General features: G+C 41.7%; 1 protein-coding gene across 3 annotated transcripts in view; it reads right to left on the reverse strand.

The window, feature by feature from the left end:
* Window positions 1–14,965, reverse strand: part of LOC139753327 (uncharacterized) — a 654,487-nt gene extending 639,522 nt beyond the window's left edge. For 2 of the 3 annotated variants that reach the window (XM_071669685.1, XM_071669676.1), the window contains exon 1: window positions 14,690–14,965. The gene's annotated coding sequence lies outside the window, so the exon portion shown is untranslated. The remainder of the gene's footprint in view (window positions 1–14,689) is intronic. The other variant, XM_071669667.1, reaches the window with a different exon arrangement.
* Window positions 14,966–15,720: the final 755 nt, after the last annotated feature.

Genomic DNA, 15,720 nt, shown 5'->3' on the forward strand with positions numbered 1-15,720 from the left:
TTTCGGTGCATTACACATGACAGCCAGAGACTGAGTGTGAACAAATGTGGCCTTTTTATCTGCTTCTGGCGCTGCCTCGCTGGAGGGAGGGGGGATGCTATTTCGTGTGTGGTGGGGTCGCGACAAGAATGGATGAAGGCAGCAAGAATGGATATATACATGTGTATATATCTATATGTCTATGTATGTACAGTATATGTATGTATATGTGCGTGTGTGGGCGTTTATGTAAATACATGTGTATGCGGGTGGGCTGGGCTATTCCTCGACTGTTTCCTTGCGCTACGTCGCTAACGCGGGAGACGGCGGTTAAGCATAATGAATATATATATATATATATATATATATATATATATATATATATATATATATATATATATATATATATTTATATATATATATATATATATATTCTCGCATCTCATACTCTTCCATTTTCCATCTATCCGAAGTAGCCACGACTGAGACCTGATTCTGTCTGTATTATATCAACTACTATAAAAACATTATACGGATTCTACAACTTTGCAGTTCATTATCCACCATCACGCGGATGAATCTGGCAAATCTGTAATAGAAAATAAAGGGAGACCAAATTCAAATATCGGACAAAAGCAATGGCATCATTGAAGGTTTTCGAGGCTCCGAAACATACCAGCACACTGTCGAATCTCATGGGTTCACGCAACAGGAATAATCCAATGGCAACGAGGCTTCAGGGCGGAAAGGTCACCCACTGGGGTCTGACTAAGACCCTTTGTGACCTCTGTAATCCTTTAGCGCTACCGCTCACAGGATGAGCATGGGGTGCACAATAAATTTGCCGGGGCTACCGGCACAAATCAAATCAAAGGTCGTGACTCCCACTTGTTTGATCACCTACGATTGTAACTATTATCATACTGCAGTCACTTCACAGTATCGAGAACGAGGTACCTCATTCTCTCTCGAGAGAGAAAAATAAATACTGGAAACTGTGAAACTGTACGGTTGCTCGAAAGCAAATAAAACGTTAATCTAAAATAAACAGACAGAAAAAATGTCTCTGACATATGTGAATATGTGAATAAGATATAACTGGTCACAAAATTGCGTGAAATGCGAATGATCGTTAAAGTAAAAAGATGGAATCACAGCTTCTTTGCAAACATGTTTGATTACACCGAAAACTAGGCGACAGAAGTTGTTTACACGTCATAGAACTGCTGTTTCTCTGACTCATATCTTGCGTACACAGAGACATAAGAAACAGTCTCCTTACTCCCATTCGAACATGATATCAGAGTGTACAGCACACACTGGAAGACACCGATTGATTGCAATCGGACAAGGCCCATTAACATGCACTGTGGGGTGAGGGTGGTATATTGTCACAGAACTATCTCTAATACCTGAAGAAACTGTTAAAGATTATTCGTTTTGCTGGTTAAACCTTCAAGGTGGCGGCCTGAATGACTCTGGCAGTTGTTATAAAGGCCAACAACCCAAATAACCAGTGATAGGAGATCCGTCAAGTCTTCTGCGGCCACGGAAAACACTCGCTGTTTTACATAGACACTTCAGCTGTTACATGGAGGGAAATGATGAAGTAAAGTCTCACACAGAAATACTACAAATAAACAAATAAACTGACAAATAATGTCATATTTTCAGCAAGACACCAGCCAGTCACTAAAGTCCCCTTCTAATCTTTTCTGAGCTCCTCCAGCTTCGTGGCTGTGAGCTGTCACACACTCAGGAACAGTGAAGTCAAGGTCTCCCCTGGTGCAAGAAATTCTCTGAGTACAGTCTCATCAACTGACGACAATACAGCCTCGCCGAAGTGACTCAGACTCGTTGTGTAACCATAAACTTGGAGAGTCGAATATACACACATACACATGTATATACATAAACGCACACACACATATATATACATACCTATACATTTCAACGTATCCATACATATACATGAACAGACATATACATGTATACACATGTACATATTCATACTTGCTACCCTTCCCCCGCGCGCACGAGGTAGCGCTAGGAAAAGACAACAAAGGCCACATTCGTTCACACTCAGTCTCTAGCTGTCATGTGTAATGCACTGAAACCACAGCTCCCTTTCCACATCCAGGCCCCACAAAACTTTCCATGGTTTATCCCAGACGCTTCACATGCCCTGGTTCAATCCATTGAGAGCACGTCGACCCCGGTATACCATATCGTTCCAATTTACTCTATTCCTAGCACGCCTTTCACCCTCCTGCATGTTCAGGCCCTGATCGCTCAAAATCTTTTTCACTCCATCTTTTCACCATATAATCAAGGTTTAAAAAGTTTTACAACTTTTATCATGTCTATTTCTCAGAGTAACTAATAAACTTACATGAAACATTGCTTACAGCCGCAAGTTTATTTCTCTCACTTAATGTATACCGTTCTTGGGGTGTTTTAAGTGTTTGGTGAGCGCTGAGCAATGCACCTCATAATTTGTCTTACCTCAACCAAAGTATTCTTTCATCTGAGAACGGAACAATCTCTCTCTCTCTCTCTCTCTCTCTCTCTCTCTCTCTCTATATATATATATATATATATATATATATATATATATATATATATATATATATATATATATATATATATATATATATTATTTTTTTTTTTATTATACTTTGTCGCTGTCTCCCGCGTTTGCGAGGTAGCGCAAGGAAACAGACGAAAGAAATGGCCCAACCCCCCCCCCATACACATGTATATACATACGTCCACACACGCAAATATACATACCTACACAGCTTTCCATGGTTTACCCCAGACGCTTCACATGCCTTGATTCAATCCACTGACAGCACGTCAACCCCGGGATACCACATCGCTCCAATTCACTCTATTCCTTGCCCTCCTTTCACCCTCCTGCATGTTCAGGCCCCGATCACACAAAATCTTTTTCACTCCATCTTTCCACCTCCAATTTGGTCTCCCTCTTCTCCTCGTTCCCTCCACCTCCGACACATATATCCTCTTGGTCAATCTTTCCTCACTCATTCTCTCCATGTGCCCAAACCACTTCAAAACACCCTCTTCTGCTCTCTCAACCACGCTCTTTTTATTTCCACACATCTCTCTTACCCTTACGTTACTCACTCGATCAAACCACCTCACACCACACATTGTCCTCAAACATCTTATTTCCAGCACATCCATCCTCCTGCGCACAACTCTATCCATAGCCCACGCCTCGCAACCATACAACATTGTTGGAACCACTATTCCTTCAAACATACCCATTTTTGCTTTCCGAGATAATGCTCTCGACTTCCACACATTCTTCAAGGCCCCCAGAATTTTCGCCCCCTCCCCCACCCTATGATCCACTTCCGCTTCCATGGTTCTATCCGCTGCCAGATCCACTCCCAGATATCTAAAACACTTCACTTCCTCCAGTTTTTCTCCATTCAAACTCACCTCCCAATTGACTTGACCCTCAACCCTACTGTACCTAATAACCTTGCTCTTATTCACATTTACTCTTAACTTTCTTCTTCCACACACTTTACCAAACTCCGTCACCAGCTTCTGCAGTTTCTCACATGAATCCGCCACCAGCGCTGTATCATCAGCGAACAACAACTGACTCACTTCCCAAGCTCTCTCATCCCCAACAGACTTCATACTTGCCCCTCTTTCCAAGACTCTTGCATTTACCTCCCTAACAACCCCATCCATAAACAAATTAAACAACCATGGAGACATCACACACCCCTGCCGCAAACCTACATTCACTGAGAACCAATCACTTTCCTCTCTTCCTACACGTACACATGCCTTACATCCTCGATAAAAACTTTTCACTGCTTCTAACAACTTGCCTCCCACACCATATATTCTATATACCTTCCACAGAGCATCTATATCAACTCTATCATATGCCTTCTCAGATCATAAATGCTATATACAAATCCATATATATATATATATATATATATATATATATATATATGTATATAATTACGCCACGACATCATTCCATAAGAGTCCTGGTGTTACCCAGGTCGTCTTTCTAGAAACTCCTGCGGCCCAGGACTGGACAACTCCCGACAGCAGGAAAATGTGGACAACTTTTGAATGAGAAGTTCTGTGACGAGACTGTGTTCGCTGTGATACAGTCTCGCCAGAGATGACTTCTCACTTGGGGTGTAACCTCATGCAGGCGGAGTCCGGTAACACTTAAGACACTTTACGGATACGATAATTCATTTTCACTCAGTGAAGTGTGGGTTTAACCTTCACACTTTGTCTCGAAAGTATGTTCTGTGATTTCATAGATAAACAGATAGATAGATAGATAGATAGATAGATAGATAGATAGACAGATAGATAAACAAGGCGATCACAAAAAAGGAAAATCAGTTAAAAAGCAGGTGAAGGCGGGAGTGCAGGGGTGAGGGGCAGTCTTTACGTTCAGTTTGGTGAGTGCAGGGGACCGGGGACCTGCCTGGTTGGAGGAGTTGTGGGGGGGGGTGAGTACAGAGGGAAGACCCCCCCCCCCGCGGTCACTGCTCCAGTTTCCATTCTTACGTCTTTTTTGAACACCTGCAAATTCTGAACATTCTTTTTATCAACCGATGAACCGATACTTTAAACTTTGTGAAACGACGAGGGCCTCTGTTATGTTAAAACACACACACACACACACACACACACACACACACACACACACACACACACACACACACAAATAAAGACACGTTACGTAAACACTAGATGAAGAGATGGGGCAACAAGAGTGTGAAACTCTCTCCCTGTAACACACGAACAGTAATCACTCACATTGTAAAAACTGCTAACTAAATGTTCATCTCTCACCACAGATGAGGAAACAAATGGAATTCGAAGGTGAAATCAAGCCAGCTGCATCCACATCCCACGTCATAAACATTCTTGTAATACTATTAAGGAATTAGACAATCGAATATGTAATTCTGATTCTCTTTATGAGCGGCTAATTTATTGCGTTGCGGCCGCGCTGCTCGTTCCTCCTCTTGTGAGTGGTAGCGCAAAAAGTATTGCAAGGGTCACAATGGGTCCTTGTCTGATCCTAGTGGCCAGATAATTATGACATTATTTATCACCTCGCACACCACCGGGGAAGCACGGAATTAGAGTTGGACCATCCCGTCTTGCACAACTTACGTGTACTTTACGATGGCTTCCGAGGTCTTCTGTCACTAGGGGCTTGGTCCTGGGCCAAGTTGCCGTGTTGTTCCCTTGCTCAGTCAGGCTCTTGATGGCCGCAGCCCATAGAAATACACAACTCCCACATTCCAGCGGGTCTGGCACACTTTCTAGGCACTATTCCAGACCCTTCGTCAAGTTTTCCACTGGACACTCGATAGGGTTTAACATTACAGATAATACAGTAGGTAATTCTCAGCCCTTGACATTTTACGCCATTCTCACATTGTATTTAATGCACCTCTCCAATTCAGTTGCTTTTGTTTCACAGAATCTTTCATGCCTGACGTGCCATTAGCGAAGTAGTTTCTGTCCATTTTGGAAACAAAGCCCAGCAGGGTTTTCCAGATTATGATACCCATCTCCCATCTGCACTTCTAAAGGGTACAGCTTCACTGATCTGAGTCCGTTCGCAGTGGTGTCAATACGGGCTGTGAAAAATCTTATCGCCCTTTGTAACATCGCAATTTCTCCCTCTGGAAGGATGATTATAGCTGCTCCAGCACTGTGGTATGATGGAAGAAGCTGTTGAGCACGGGGAAGGGGTTGGTGATAACATTACTTAGACAATGCGAAAACTTTTAGCAAATGTGACTATGATAGTACGTAAAGTGCGCTAAACGGGGGTAGGGGGGTGGCCGATGTATCTATTAGTCTTCTAACAAACAGATCTCAGCGAGCAATAATCTCAGCGAAAGACAATCAACAGCAGAACGTCCACTGCCACCACTGTTAGGCGTTCTGAATCTATAGGTGAACTGTCCTCTCTCTCCGTTTACTGTACCTCATACTTCCATCTAACGCTGATACCTAACCACATTACAACCACCTCTCATTCTTTAACATAAGGACTAGTATGGCACTCTCATAGCTTTGGGATACTTGAAAACTGCACACAAACAGCAACCAAATCTTCCAGTGGACCTTACGTTCAACAGGGGAACACATCTGCTACGGAAGGAACGTAGTCATTATCTGTTAGCTACCAGTCAATTTCTTCCCTGTGACAATAAAGGTCATTTCGTGACACTGTAGACTGGTTCTTGCCCAGTGGACAGAACACCTCTAGATCAGCGTGCATATCAATAGGATCTTTAGCAATCTGTTCAATATCAGATCCTCCGAAGATATAATCCAATACAGGACGTTACACAGCACGCTTGGATATTGTATCTGTCCATTCCTTACGTCAGCAGCTGTAGAGAGATTTGATGGAAAGATCTTTATTCAACAGCGATCAACAGTAATGTCTTCGGGGGGTCTTTTACCCCTACAGCCTGAGCAAGGCCCAAGCAGTTTGGGTGTTCCAGTGAATATGGCAGTATGATACAGATCTGGTAAAACTGATTGGCTCACTGTTTTCATCATCAGATTCGTCTTCATCTCAGAGGATCGACTGCTTTTTACCTACACCTACACAAGCTACGGCAATTTTTCAAAAAGGTAAGTTGGACAAAAAAAAAAAAATCTAAATCGAGCTGCAAAGTCTTGTTAGAAACCTCTTTTGCCGATCGAAGTTTAGACTTGCAAATTGTTCTTAGGGAAGGCACAGTTTTTCCTGATAACAGCGACTACATCAATTTAGGGCATCAGCCATTCAGTATCTATAATATTCTTACTGACCTCTTCAGCAATAAAAGCAAACACATTATCATATATAGGGTACTTTTGTAGACATATCTATCTTTTGTTTGGTACAGGTTGTGCAAAAAGGTTATGTGATGGCAGCGTACTTCATATGTTTTAAGGTCACTAATTTCTCTCGGTATCTTAACATCTTTACTGATTTCGGCAGCTCTCCGAAGCCTTTCGCCGGCATCGAATGTCATTCACTGGTGGGAGAATGAATGATTTTCTTGATCTTTTTCGTAATGTTTGGACCTGCAGATCACACACAAACTTTGGGTCTGACTACGTAAAACTCTCTTTTCCAGAAGGCTTATCTTCTCAGTTATATGGATTTGCTTCGCTTTGTCCACGACTGATGTAGGCTTGATTACATTTTCTCTGGCATATTATCGCAATCTCTTGTCCCACATCAATAAGTCGTTCATAATATGTCCCATTATCCTTCTCCTTAGCTGCTTGTTCAAGGATTTTCGAAATAACAGGCGAAAATGATATTTTCCAAGATATTGTCTTGGTGGCACAAGCGCTTTGACAAAGATTTCTCTTTTGAGAGGACAGGTTGAATATATGGATTTAGGGACATCATCCTTTTCCTTTTGGCATTACAGAGGTCTACAAATGCAAAGCAGCACATACAAATGGAAAGAACTCCATCACCAAAGAACAGGAGAACAACACATGACTAAAAAAAAAAGGAAAGTTTAAAGCAAGTATATACGTTGTAAATATATATATACATATATATATATATATATATATATATATATATATATATATATATATATATATATATATATTTTATTTATATATTTTGCTTTGTCGCTGTCTCCTGCGCTTGCGAGGTAGCGCAAGGAAACAGACGAAAGAAATGGCCCAACCCACCCCCATACACAAAATGTATACACACACACGTCCACACGTCAGCCCCGGTATACCACATCGATCCAATTCACTCTATTCCTTGCCCTCCTTTCACCCTCCTGCATGTTCAGGCCCCGATCACACAAAATCTTTTTCATTCCATCTTTCCACCTCCAATTTGGTCTCCCACTTCTCCCCGTTCCCTCCACCTCCGACACATATATCCTCTTGGTCAATCTTTCCTCACTCATTCTCTCCATGTGACCAAACCATTTCAAAACACCCTCTTCTGCTCTCTCAACCACGCTCTTTTTATTTCCACACATCTCTCTTACCCTTACATTACTTACTCGATCAAACCACCTCACACTAAACATTGTCCTCAAACATCTCATTTCCAGCACATCCACCCTCCTGCGCACAACTCTATCCATAGCCCACGCCTCGCAAACATACAACATTGTTGGAACCACTCTTCCTTCAAACATACACATTTTTGCTTTCCGAGATAATGTTCTCGACTTCCACACATTCTTCAAGGCTCCCAGGATTTTCGCCCCCTCCCCCACCCTATGATTCACTTCCGCTTCCATGGTTCTATCCGCTGCCAGATCCACTCCCAGATATCTAAAACACTTTACTTCCTCCAGTTTTTCTCCACTCAAACTTACCTCCCAATTGACTTAACCCTCAACCCTACTGTACCTAATAACCTTGCTCTTATTCACATTTACTCTTAACTTTCTTCTTTCACACACTTTACCAAACTCAGTCACCAGCTTCTGCAGTTTCTCACATGAATCAGCCACCAGCGCTGTATCATCAGCGAACAACTGACTCACTTCCCAAGCTCTCTCATCCACAACAGACTTCATACTTGCCCCTCTTTCCAAAACTCTTGCATTCACCTCCCTAACAACCCCATCCATAAACAAATTAAACAACCATGGAGACATCACACACTTCCTGCCCCCCCCCCCCCCCCCCTGCCGGGGGGGGCAGGAAATCCTTCCCTCGTTTTTTTTTTTATTATTATTCCAAAAGGAGGAACAGAGAAGGGGGCCAAGTGAGGATATTCCCTCAAAGGCTCAGTCCTCTGCTCTTGACGCTATCTCGCTAACGCGGGCAATAGCGAATAGTATGAAAAGGAATATAAATATATATATATATATATATATATATATATATATATATGTGCGTGTGTGTGTGTCTGTGTCTGTGACTACTCTTTGCGTATTATGGGAAGAGAGTTTTACACTCGTGTTGTCATGTCGTATAATATACCACGTCATTACTATTATGTTTGTATGCATACACACACATACCAAGCTAAGCCAGGTAGCTATATAGCGACCAGCCCCAAGGGTGGGATGAATTATGTACATGTAGGCCAACTGCCGCCACCCTAGGATTCGAACCCATGCGGATCCGACCCGTGAAGACTCACGGTCAGTAACGCTAGCCACTACACCACGGGGCCCGTGTGTATGTGTTGTATGTGTTTGTGTGTGAAGCAGAAGAGGGATGATGCAACTAACATCTACATTATTATCATATTTTGTACAACAAAATGTTGCATATTTTCTCACTTGAATCCTATGGATAAGATAATTTTGTATGGTGTATGTTCTGATTGATGAATACACTATATATTAGTATTCACAAATAAATATTGAATACAAAAGACATAAGTCTAAATTCAGCTAAAAAAAATAATGCAATACTTTAACTTAAACTGTAAATTCCCTTCTCAAACATTTAGTTAAGAGCCTTTACATTAATGACTTGGAGAAATGTTTCGACAAAATCTGTTTTGTCTTAAAGCAGAACAAGACAGATTCATCATATAAAAGCAGGTTGATTAATGCAAATACATTTCTCAGTCCAAATTAGACTGAAGAGAGCAGGTCGACATTTCTCAAATGTGAACCTGTTTTAGTGTAGCTGCTAACTTACACAAGAAGAAATCAATAGCAGACGTAATTTCTTACATCTTAGTACCAAAATCGTGAGCCAAACAAGTAGAGAAATGGCTGAAAAGCCCTTTTGGGGGGGCCCTATGTCAGTCATCAGACGACAGACTATTACGAGGGATCTGAAACTTCGAGGATCCATACCGTAGCTGAAATCTTATGATGCGACACCACATCTGAAACAGTAAACTTTGAGTAGTCTTCAGGGAGTCTTCTACCCCCACAGCTTGGGCTGGGCCCACACTGCTGAAATGGATCGTTGGCCGACCAAGCTGTTGGAAGCCGAGGTCTCACAGGCCACTGTAGCATCACAGCCTGGCTAATCAAGGACACTTTGTAAATACCTATCCAGAACCTTATAAATTGTTCAACTATGTAACCCACAATGTTTCTGATGGTTGTCGGGAATGTGCTGAAGTCTCGGAGCACCTCCACAGCCCGGGCTGGGCTCAGGCCGCTAGACTGGGTAGTTCGTCGACCAAGCTGCTCTAAGCCACAGCCCTCAGGCCCATGTAGCCCCTACAGCCTGGTTGGTCTGATACACTTCGTAGGTACTTGTCCAGTGCACTCTTGAACTTCTCTACCGTGCGTCTCATGCTGCTTCCGATAGAAGATGGCAAGATGTTGAAGAGTCTTGGGTCCCGGATATTTAAGGTGTTCTCTCTTTTTGAAAATATCGCACCTTTGGATTCAAGAGGTAGTATTTTACAAAGTCTTCCATGCCTGTCGTGCCAGTAGGGTGTTATTTCCAAACGTAACTTGGGAACCATATCTTCCAGGATTTTCTCGGTATAATGATAATATACTTCTCCCGTTTGCGCTCCAGGGAGTACAGCCTGAGTCAGATGTTTCAATCGTTCCCATAAATCTAATTCCTTTACTATATTAACATGGGTTATGAAAGATCTCTGAACAGCTTCTAATACCGCAATTTCGCCTGCCTTGTAGGTTGATGTTAGAACGCAACACAATCTAATTTGTGTCTAAAATCAGCAACTTGAATAATATCAGTGTTTAACACACCGTCTGCAAATCCCAGAGACGTCGTTGACAGCCTAGTGAAGAAATCAAAGTTTCATGAAACAAATGTAAACAGAAGACTCAAACACTCACGCTGATGTGGATACACAGGAACACGGGCTACAACCTCAGTGCGTCTGTCTGATGAGAGATGTTCAGACAGAGCTGTGGAGGCCGAAACGAACCTCCATTATTGAAATAAAGGTATGCATAACGTACACACACACACACACACACACATACGCGCACATATAAAACTCCCTCCCCCCCCGACCGTACAAAAACGCAATTAAACATAAAGCATGTACACACCTGCACCTGGTCTTCAACCATAACACGTATCTCCACAAGGTCCTTTGTAACAAAGTTTTGTAGTAAATTATCCACTGAGAAGTCTTATATACCATGCCAAGCCTCAGCACCTAAACCAGACCATGATTTGTCAAGTGATATGGTAACCCAAATGGGATGAACGGCTTAAAAAAGCAGTCTTCCCCTTCTTCCCCACGTTAGTTACCTCTCTAACGATGAAGCAGATCAATTCATTAATCTATTTCGCCCCCTTCTGCCAAAAACTCTCCCATCTTGACACCGGCTGCCTTCCACCATAACCTCTGCAAGATTTTGAAGTTGCCATATAGTAACACTAGTGTAACATCACTGCTCCACCATCTCTACTCCTCTTCATGCTAACAGCCTCTCATTGAGCAACGACTATCACCACTACTAACATGCCTACTGTGTGAAATTTGTGTTTGACTGGATTTCCACTGGTATCGAAGCTCCACAGACCCATAGTAGTTTAATGACGTTATACCGACTCTCCTTTCCATATTACCTTCCATACAACCCTCAGCAGCCCTCAAAACCGGACCTTCGCCTACCATATCACAATCAACCTAACTATGAATGCCGTTATGCAAGGTAAGTCTCGCTTCCAGGATAATCATGTTCCATCCTGTAACGCCTCACTCAGCCCCCAGCTCCCTCCCATGTCATTCAGTCTACTCTCGTGTCACTCTGGAGTCTAGACGACAAATCAAGCCGAAGAAAACACGTCAGTACCCACTCAAATCTTCCAGCTATCGTACTTACTTTCATCAACTCAAAGACATTTGGATTCCCAGCGCCTGAACTTAAGACCATCTACGCAGCTTACAATCTTCCCTACCTCGTCTATGACCATTAGTTTTATCCACTACACAACAGGAACTACGATATAAACCGCAAGAAATGATATGAAGGTTATTCTTGATCACACTATCGATCATTAAGCGCTCAACGCGCTGACCTTCCCGACTCTAACCATTATCTGAACCTAATCCGATAATTTAAGATGAAGCTCCTTTCTCGTCTTCGGCACCACAACTTGAATCAAATTCATATGAACTCTCACGGACTGTTACAGAACAGCACCATACTAACCGATGTGAACCTCATTCATAACACCCGTATTTGAGCAAACACCGTTAGTTTTATCATCTCTCGCTTTGTATCCACACAATACGCTTGTTTTTCTGTAAGACTTCAGCCACTTGTCAAAGTTTACTTCTATAACCCATTACTTATCATCATTAGTATTATCATCATCGTTATTATTATTATTATCATTATTCTATATGCGAACATAAATATTTGACTGGTTTCAGAGCAAGGTATTCGTTATGGTTCTTGTCGCTCACATGACTAGGACAAGGGCCGTAAGACTAGTGAGAGTGGATGTGGTCTTGGAAATATCCTTAACACCTGAGGGTGTTCATGATTTTAAAATTTGTGGATGTCGTAAATTGACGGTGACAGCTTTAATGACCGTGGCAGATAATAGGCCTAAAGCCCAAACAGCCAACTAACATGACCAGGTGCTACTGTGATTTTCATTAATACCACTAACTTGCCTAGATCCTAATGTTCTTAAACCACAAAAATAGTGTGTATCTGACGTATAATAGCTACTGGCTTGATTTGATATATTCATCCACACCATAGCTACCTCGTGCCAGCAGCCTGGCTGGTCAGATAACAGTAATTTATTCATACATATTGTAAGAATCACGTGCATGTAGTCTGATAATGTAATGTATTGTTACATGACAAAAGTATACAACAAAATAAGATACTTGAAGTAACTTGAGGAAAAGTCTAGAATGATAGTAACAGCGTCCAGTCAGGCTCAAACTGCCCGACTACCTAAAGAAACAACCAGTGGTTTAGTCCTACACTAACCTATGGAAGTAGAGGAGTTTCCGTGAGTCGACGCAAGGTATAATATCAATGTACGAATATATATATATATATATCGAGATTCGTCCACCAAGCCCAATATATATATATATATATATATATATATATATATATATATATATATATATATATATATATATATATATATATATATATATATAACAAATTCGACGCGCAAAAAGCCATCGATAACTTTATCATTGCTGACACGTACAGGTAATAAATTTCCTACTTAGACACAAGTCTCGTCCATAAGAGTAGTTTTATCTTGGGCCTCGCCTGGCTACACACAAACACCCGCCTAACAAAAGTTCACCCCAAGGAAATCCGCAAGAAAAATGACACGAACAGGAGGGTGACACGAAAGATCCGTATCAACAACGAACTGACGGCTGTTTCCTTGGCTCCCATCTGCACCTAGTCCTACCCACTGTCAACACACATGGCCACTAACTACATCACTCACACCAGCACTAGTTCGCGAGCAACAAGGGCCATCATCATTCCCCAATTCATCACCAAAGATTTTCGAAAAACAAGATAAAATAAATATAAAAAGTGTGACACCACGATGCCTAACCTTGGCTCCCTCCTCAGGTAGTGTGTAACCACGGCTACACTCAACCTTCCACTCTCATCGTCAGTTTTCATTGTACTTAGTATAACATACGCTCGAAGTATTCTACTATCAAAATCACTGCAAATCACGTACTGAGCAGTTAACCAAGACCACAAACATATTTCTTGCATACCAAAGATTAACCTCATGCAAACATGTATCAGTTGTAATGTCTACTGGAAACATTATGTAGAATCCAAGCAATCGCGACCATTTAACCAAGTTGTTCACCAAGACGAGATCCCTCGATGCCAGAATTATGGACACGTCTGATTTTTCCTTACTTTTGGCAATAATGTGATACTTATGACATTCGAATCACCATAAAGCAATGAATCTAAGCATATTTAACTACCGAGAACTCATAACGCAACCCCTGGGAGCGGTGAGGCGCTGTACGTTCCAAGATCCACTTGCCAGGACGACTCAGAGGTTGATGCACTTGATCGTGTAGCGCTGTGTTTCACTCATCGTCGCCGTTTTCTTTACCGTTCACGTGGAAGGAATAGCCGACGGTGAACCCTCACAGATCTCTATCTACCTTACTGGCGAGAAGCAAGAAATTGAAGAAAATCGCTCCACCATACCGTTGTCAGGATCAGAAAGAATGTGTCGTGGTAGCAAGGCCGGCGAGACCTGGGTGCTTTACTGCCCCTACCTTAACCTACACCCTCCAATACTGCCCAAGATCATAAAGATAAACAAGTTGTGAGTCGGGCGCCAACAAACAAGACTAGCAAGCGAATGACGTTGTGCGTCTGCTTTGAACATCTCGGCATGTCGGGGACGTCGCAAGGAACATCCCACGCACTTACCAAGGTCAAAAACTCTGTCTAAAATTGAGACTGACATGGCAAACCAGTCAAGACATGGTTTTCATTTTGGGGGAAAAAATTATAAAAAATACTGATGGTAATTTGCTATTTTACCCAAATATTTATACAACCTGTAGATCAATTCAACAATAATAACAAAAAAAAAATTACGGAAAGGAGGATTAATCTTGCTGTCTGTTAGTAAGAACATCCTAAAATTCTTCAATTAACAATTCTAAGACATAATAGTGAAACTTCAATGAAAAAAAAAAAATACAGAACACAGCAATAACAATGATTGTTGTACTTACCGTGTAACCTCTGCTAGCAGTCCTGCACTTCAGCATAGGCAACTTTTCAGTCAAGAAACATGACACTACTTAAATCCCAGGTTATGAAATCCTGAAAAATAGCCTTTTAAATCAACACTGGTATGGATCAAAACAAACCACACACAATACTCTGTTTCTGGTAAGTAACTTCCCTGAGCACAGCTCTCTATATCTTCTCAAACACCCACTGTCATGTCACTATATACCATAGGGCACACGCGTTACATAACCACCGAGCATCACATCCTCTCACTACCGCCGTTGAGCGTAGACTGAAAGTGAGAAATCTCAGGACATTCTCTACTCTCCTTTTCATTATGTTTCGTTCGGCGAGTGGATATTGTCCACGCCTAAGTTTCCTTACTTCCCACGCTCTTACTATATTTTTAGTGTTAGCGTTTATACTACCACTGAATATCTTAGTATATCATTATAAATGTTTGACTTACGGACATCGTTTAAGGAAAAACTATTAAAGGAAAACTGCTTAACGTGCGTTGAATGGGCACGCTGGGCGCTGAAATTATCGGGGAAATAGAAGAACTGGTAACTAACTGGCTACTCTGTGCAAACATCTTTAGTGATGCCACCGCGGGAATTTCTACCTTTATTTTCTCAACGTTTGTTTCGCTTTTTGTGAACTGCTAGACTTCTGTTGTACAGATTTTGAAAACTGCTCATGAATTCATAATATAATAATACTTAACATCCTTAACTCTGGGGCAAAATAAGATTATTAGAACCAAATGTCCATTCCAAAATCTTCTATGGGCCAATGTGGCCAAAAAAAAAAAAAAAGCCCTTTGAACACATTATTTTGCATGTCAACAATCCAGTCTTCAGTCGGCAGTGAATTATATTTTCTATTGCCTAATAGACACCATCTTCTCATTGTAGTCGGAATGTCTGGAGGTAAATGTGGGAAGTGCGAGTCTGTGCAACTGGTGACTCGACATAGAAATTGTTGCCATGTTTATTTTTATTCCCGCCGCGAGTGACCCTAGAATAAT

This window comes from Panulirus ornatus, chromosome 2 (genome assembly GCF_036320965.1).
Source record: "Panulirus ornatus isolate Po-2019 chromosome 2, ASM3632096v1, whole genome shotgun sequence".
Lineage (NCBI taxonomy): Eukaryota > Metazoa > Arthropoda > Malacostraca > Decapoda > Palinuridae > Panulirus > Panulirus ornatus.